This window comes from Alligator mississippiensis, chromosome 2 (assembly GCF_030867095.1).
Source record: "Alligator mississippiensis isolate rAllMis1 chromosome 2, rAllMis1, whole genome shotgun sequence".
In the NCBI taxonomy this organism is placed as follows: domain Eukaryota; kingdom Metazoa; phylum Chordata; order Crocodylia; family Alligatoridae; genus Alligator; species Alligator mississippiensis.
In genome coordinates this window covers 277,453,534-277,459,924 of record NC_081825.1, presented here as the reverse complement: position 1 = coordinate 277,459,924, position 6,391 = coordinate 277,453,534, and the positions used below count along the sequence as shown (strand labels likewise).

At 46.1% G+C, this 6,391-nt stretch overlaps 1 long non-coding RNA gene across 2 annotated transcripts in view; it reads right to left on the bottom strand.

Moving 5' to 3' along the window:
- The window catches only part of LOC132248821 (uncharacterized), a 34,725-nt gene extending 28,536 nt beyond the window's left edge, over nucleotides 1-6,189 (bottom strand). The window contains exon 1 of one of the 2 annotated variants that reach the window (XR_009460255.1): nucleotides 6,103-6,189. This is a non-coding gene — a long non-coding RNA (uncharacterized LOC132248821). The remainder of the gene's footprint in view (nucleotides 1-6,102) is intronic. The other variant, XR_009460254.1, reaches the window with a different exon arrangement.
- Between the last annotated feature and the right edge of the window lie 202 nt (nucleotides 6,190-6,391).

Sequence of the window (6,391 nt, the reverse complement as noted above, 5' to 3'; positions counted from 1 at the left end):
TCTCCAATCCCCTCCATCCCACTGAAGATTGATCATATTTTTAAACAAAGAAATATGACAAGTAGGGTATTTTAGGATATGTGGACATATTTTTGGAAGATTGGTGGAAAAAGGAAAGAAAAAAAGGTTATTTTGTCTCTTCTGTGACATGTTCAATTTTTTGCAATGAAAAAAAAAAAAATGGGAAATTCCATGGCAAAATGCAAGATGAGAGAATACTGAATTCATCTGTTGGTGCTGCACTCTCTCGTTCCAATCTATACAACTCCAGTCCAGGTTTTTCCTACCAAACAGTGACCTCCCTTCACCCACAGGCAAATGCCCTCCCACTAAATCACTAGCTGATTCCATTTTTCCTTTGCACTTAATGACAACCTAACACCTACCCCAGATCCTGCCATCCAAACACCCAGCTCAGAATTATTTACAGAACAACTTTTATTTACAGCACAATGCCCTTCAGGTTAAGAAACCCTCTTCTTTGACCAGGCTCTCTCCACATCTCTAGACAACCTCCACATGAGTAGACCCACTTCCCACCAAACCTGCCAGGGCCTAGAACACAAATACACACAGAACATTTGTGTCTGCAGCATCAGCCCTGCCCCCTCCTATCTGACATCCACTACCAGAGCTGTTCTGATCCAGGCATTATTTAGTCACTAAGGTTGGGCTGTGTGATACATGAGAGAGTCAAGTATGCTGCATCTTCCAGTTCCAGTACTCCACTGATCCACTCAGACTCATCCTCCCACTAGACTTTTTACTGGTGTCTATTTGTTCTCATCCATCTGCTCAACCTCTAAATTTAAAAAGGCCAAATCAGAAGACAGCAAAAATTCCATCTAATGAAGTGACTAATTACTGGGTAACACAAAAACCAAGTTACTAGTTCAGGTGGGCAGTGAAACAGAATATCTTGTGTGCACTTTCCCTTGTCATGAAAACAGCTCGAATAGAGCTTAGTGAAATAGGCATAACCTGACCCAATTCAGCTTCCAATGACCATGAAGTAAGAATATGCACAAAAGCAGTTACCAGGAAGCAATTTAAAGCATGACAAAGCCCTATCCCCATAACCACCATGATAAATTATTGGTATACCCATTCCATTAGTATGAGGGGCCTTCTAATTGATCTTGAGCTCTTACCTTTACAGTGCCTATAAATCTACTTGAAAATGGGGGTAATTATATTAATCTACTTCAGGCACTAAGGGCCCCTGTACACATGCAGGTAAAAGCATGATAGGATCTAATGCAGGGGTGGGCAAAATACAGCCTGCAGGGGATCCAGCCCAGCAAAAGATTTGATCCAGCCCATGGGTGGATGGCTGCCAACTCATTGGAGGCAGCCAGGGGCTCTGGCCACCATGTGGTACCAGGCAGGCAACGGGGACTGCTTCAGCCCAGCAGCATCAGGCATCAGCTGTAGGCCTGGGCATGGCTTTCACCACAGCAGACAGGTGGCAGTGGCAGGTGTGGATGCCACAGACAGGATTAGGAGCCTGGACACAGAATCTGTTGGTGGCATTCATAGCTGACCTACCCGCTTCCAGAGCCCCAACCCAGAACTTGCCAACACTGTCAGCTATGGACTCAGGCAGGAGCTGCTGCCATGCCAGGTGGGTGGCAATGTCTCTCTGTCCTATTCCTTCTCTCCCTTCTTCCCCACCCTGGACCTCCCTACAAAACAATTTACACAAATTAAGTGAAGTCACAAGAGTTTTTTCCAGCATCACTTTCTCACAGTAGCTTAACTAGGGCATTGCTCCTGCTTCTCTTCCTCCTACCATAACATTAAACAGGCCCTTCTTCCTACTGATTCTTAACTAATGTACCTGCAGCATCTTTTTAAAGGGGAAAATGGTAAACATTATTGAAAACTGCTGCATATACCCAAATACAAAATAACTTTGAATTTAAGACAAGCTCCCCCAAAAATAGATTTGTTATCGTTTTCAATATACAGAATCTAATTGTAAAGGATCATCAGGATTTCTTTTCCCCTTCCCCAACCATCACTGCAATGGGGAAAACAGCAGTGGTAGAGATGACCGTGGCAGGATGCGGAGCCTGGGGCAAATCAGCCTCTGCAGGGCCCAGACACAGCAGCAGTGGCAGGAGCAAGGGGGGTGGCAACCAGATACAAAGCTGGCCCGACTCCCCGGGGTCCCCCAAAATGCGGGGCACAGTGCAGTTGCCCCAGTTTGTCCCACGTAGGCATGACCTACATGGGAACAGACATCCTGACCCGAGTCCTTTCTTCCCCTTGCACTTAGCCCTACCCACCACTTGCCTTCCCGGTCTCCTGCTCCCACATGCTATGCTGCCAGGTGTCTCCACATGACCCTGAATGCCTCAACACCCTGTGCCTCTGCACTGGATGCTTCTGCACAGGGTCCCACAGTGAATCCTGTGACACCCTGTTAACTAGGTCCCACACCATACTGTGCCCCATTAAGTAGATTCCTGCCACCTCTTCTGACTGTATGTACTGCATTTTACTTGATACTTGATTCTAAGGCTTTGTTTTCTTCATGTTGAATAGGAGGAAAAAACCCTCATCTTGAAATTGAGTAAATATGGTAATTGGCCAGCTGGTCTATACACTGGTTAAATTTCCAGGTTGTGTCTATAACTTCCTGCTCACAAATAGTTTATTTCATTACCCACTACAAAGCAATCTATGTAAAGAGATTATTCCCAAGACCAAACTGTGATTGTCTAGAATTAAGATGTTTAAATAGGAAATCAACTTGTCTATCCCTGAAAAACAAGATAAATAACCTGTTCCAGGAAGCATATTTAATATATTTACATAAAGGTATCAAATGAACAAGCTGAGGTTTGTCATGCCCAAAGACTACAAAGACTAACAAAGAACCTGTGTCATACCAAAGAGATGAATAACTGTATTTTGGCAAACACTGTAGCATAAGACTCTTGGATGTCTTGCTATATAACCAAATGGCTCTGAGCTTCCATTGCAATAAGGTTAAAAAAGTTAATTTGATCACTAGATCACAAATGATAACACAGTTAAACCACACAGTTCCTGGAGGGTGATGTTGTCTCTGTGAATGTTATGAATGAGACCAATATGTCAGAGGTTCAAAAGAGTACTGGCAAAGGTTCTGAAAAGAACAGTAAAATGACATGAGATCTGAACATCGTGCCTCATGATGAACAATTTAGTGGATGTCTGCAACTGTCACGTACCAAGGCACAGGCAGTCTAGCCGATGGTTTGCACAAGCTATTAGCCAAGGTCCAAGGGATAGCCGGGGTCCAAGCCAGAGGATCATAGTCTGAGCCAGGGCCAGAACAGTAGACAAAGCAAGGTCAGGGAGCAAGCCGGATTAGATACTTGTGAGAGGCGAGCTCCAATAATCAGAGATATGAGGCAGAGACAAAGGTCAAAGTCTGAGCGTGGTCAGCAACAGGTGGTCAGCCAGGGCATAAAGGCAGGAAAACAGCGGAGCATCCCAAAGACAAAAGAACCCTTGATGTCCAGACAGTTTCCCCAGGAAACAGGAAGCCTTATATAGACAGGAAGATCCATTCGGGGACTGGGAGCCCCAAGCCAACGGGGGCCAGTGGTAGAATGTGTTTTCCCAGTGGGGTCCCTTTCCTTGCCACTCCACCTTCTGTCATGGGCTATGGCCTGGTAAGGGGCTGAGCTGGTGCTTGGTCCCAGAGCCCCAGGGTTGGTGGTCTGGGATGGGGTCCTAACAGCATCACTCAAGCACATTTCACTCAGCTGCTTTCTGCTCTGCAGGTACCAAATCTGGAAATGAGGCACTTTGAAGACAGCCCTCACCACGACTCTCAATCATACTTTAATCTAAGATCTTGAGAGCAGTGATGAAAGCCCCTTAAGCACAGCTATACGTCCTCATTTCTGGGACTCGCACATGTGGAGTGGACCAGATAGGTGTGCGCGCCCTCTTGGAGAGGTGGGGAAGAAGTGTGAATGTACCCTTATGGAGCCTCTTCTATTTAAAGTATTAAAAGGTTAAGAGGTGACTTGATTACAGCTTTGAAGTACCACATGGGGAACACAGAAGGCCTGGAACCAGAGACAGCAGCAAAACACAGTCTAGTGTCTGAAAGTTATTTAGCTTAAGACTAAAACTAATCTAAATTGATTGGAACATGCATTAATTTGTTAAGTTATATATTAAGTTTAAAAAACACAACGAACTAGGCAAAAAAAAAAAAAAGTCAAAAGATGTTTCGTTAGTCCTTGTAGTTAACGGTCCATCTTTCAACTGCATAAAACACAATTTTCCCTTCTAGAGTGTTGTGTAGGTGCCTCCAGTCTTCAGAGTCAGTCATTACTGCACCTGAGCTAATATTACCACACCTGAGTTAAGGCTTTTAGCTAGAGCTAAAACCAGCCTGCAGGGCTGTGAAACAGGAGACATTACAAGGAATAGCTAATACACAGCTAAATTGCAGAAAAAAAGTCTAGCTTGAATAGTGGAAACTGAGACCATTAAGGAGGAGAGAGGGTCATTGTAACAAGGTAACTATCAGGGTTGATCACCATGCCAGCCCACCTCCCTCTCTGGGCAGCCTGCCTGCCTACACTTTTCTGCCATGTCTTGATGTAAACAATAAGTTGTTTTTTTAAGGCAGGAGGGCTGCCCATTTTAAAGCCCAATGCCAAGGGAATGTTATACGACTCCAAACCTCCCCTTATACCATGTCCCATGCCTTGCAGATGGCATACAAATTCCACTATCACTCCCCCGGCCCCTTACTGAGATGACCTCAGCTCTGGCCCAACTAGGCTTCAGGTATCCTCAGACTTGCCTGGGCCTTAACTCACTCCCCCTTACTGGGGGGGGTCCACTCCAGCTACTCTGGTCAGCTTGTGCACAGTCCTTCAGGCCATCTTAAGACCCTACCCTACACAACTGCCAGCTGGAGCTAGTCTAGTCAACCCATATGCAGCCCCTCAAACTGTCTTAAGGTCCTACTCTACAAGCCATCGGGTCACTAGTAGTCTGCCCCCTCATTGGGGCCTCTGAGCCTCAGGAGTGTGATGACTTACCTGGTGTCCCAGCCGCCTACAGAGGGTTCAGGATTGAGAGTGTGGTCGGGGGTAGAAAGCTAAGAAAGGTTTATTGACTTAACAAAAACATAACTACGCATAATATACTAAGGCAGATAATGACAGACAATAATAATTCATGTTGGCAACTTATCGGCAGTCCCCTCTGATGCCTGATATATGACAAGTTTCTCTTCTGCAAAGCTCAGCGAAGTCAGGCATCCCCAATCAGTACTGTCCGAGGGGTACCAGGAAGGACCCTGCTATTCAGTCCTTGGGCTCCTCGAGATCCATGGGCCCACTGATACAGGTCAGCAGTTAATTAGCCCCTTTCACAAAGCTTCATCTTCCTTCTAAGTGATTTCTGGATGTGCCAGCCAATTTATAAACTTCTGAGCTATGCTGATAACTTACAGCCATTCAGATTCATTTTAGTTCAACTGTCCTTAGACTGACCAATAGCATTACAAGCCTTGCATTCTTCTGACAACGTTAATTTTCAACTATGCCACAGGGCCTAAAATCACTTCTATAAGGCTTTCCTAAATTTACTAGGCCTCACTACATCTTAGACTTTAATTAGGCTTTTAGCAAGAACATATAGCTTAATATCTGAACAAATGACAGAAAAACACTTGGTCTAATCTTCATCGAGCCTTCAGCAAGCACCTTTATTACACAGACATAATTTTCAGCAGTCACACCTGGGCCCCCCTAACTTAGCCTATGGCTCCTCAGGCCTCAGGGGTCTGTCAACGTACCTGAAACCAGCCATAGGCCCCACTCAGTAGGCCTGAGCCCCTGTGCTTTCTCTCAGGGTGTGCTCCCTTAGCCTTTCCCCTCACAGGATAACCCACAAGGCAGCAGGGATGAAGGCTTTCTGGCATCCCATACTTACTCTTCACTGGGGAGGCATAGGTGTTATATTGCCTGGAAACTGCCCTGCCAGAAGCAGCCCCACCATACCATCCAACCCCAGCAGAGTGTAGTATTAAGTTGTTCCCCAAGACCAGGAACCTCCTGCCATCCCCATAGTTCTTACCCTGTCCTCTGTGTGTTCCTGAGCAACAGCTCCAACTGAGAGATGTTCTGCCTCCGGGTGCTTGCAGGTGCTGCTACTGGCTTTGCTTCTCAAGCCTGTTCTTATAGCAGCTGAGCCCTCTTCCCCAATCAGGCAGTCTCCTGCTTGCCATGTGACTCCTGATTGGAGAGCGAAACCACCTGCAGGCTGCCTCTGCTGCCTACTCAGGCCCTTTGAGTGGCAGGTATCACAGATGCCCTGCTGCAAGCAGGCACCCAAAGGTGCTCTGCCACAGTCATTAACACTTGTG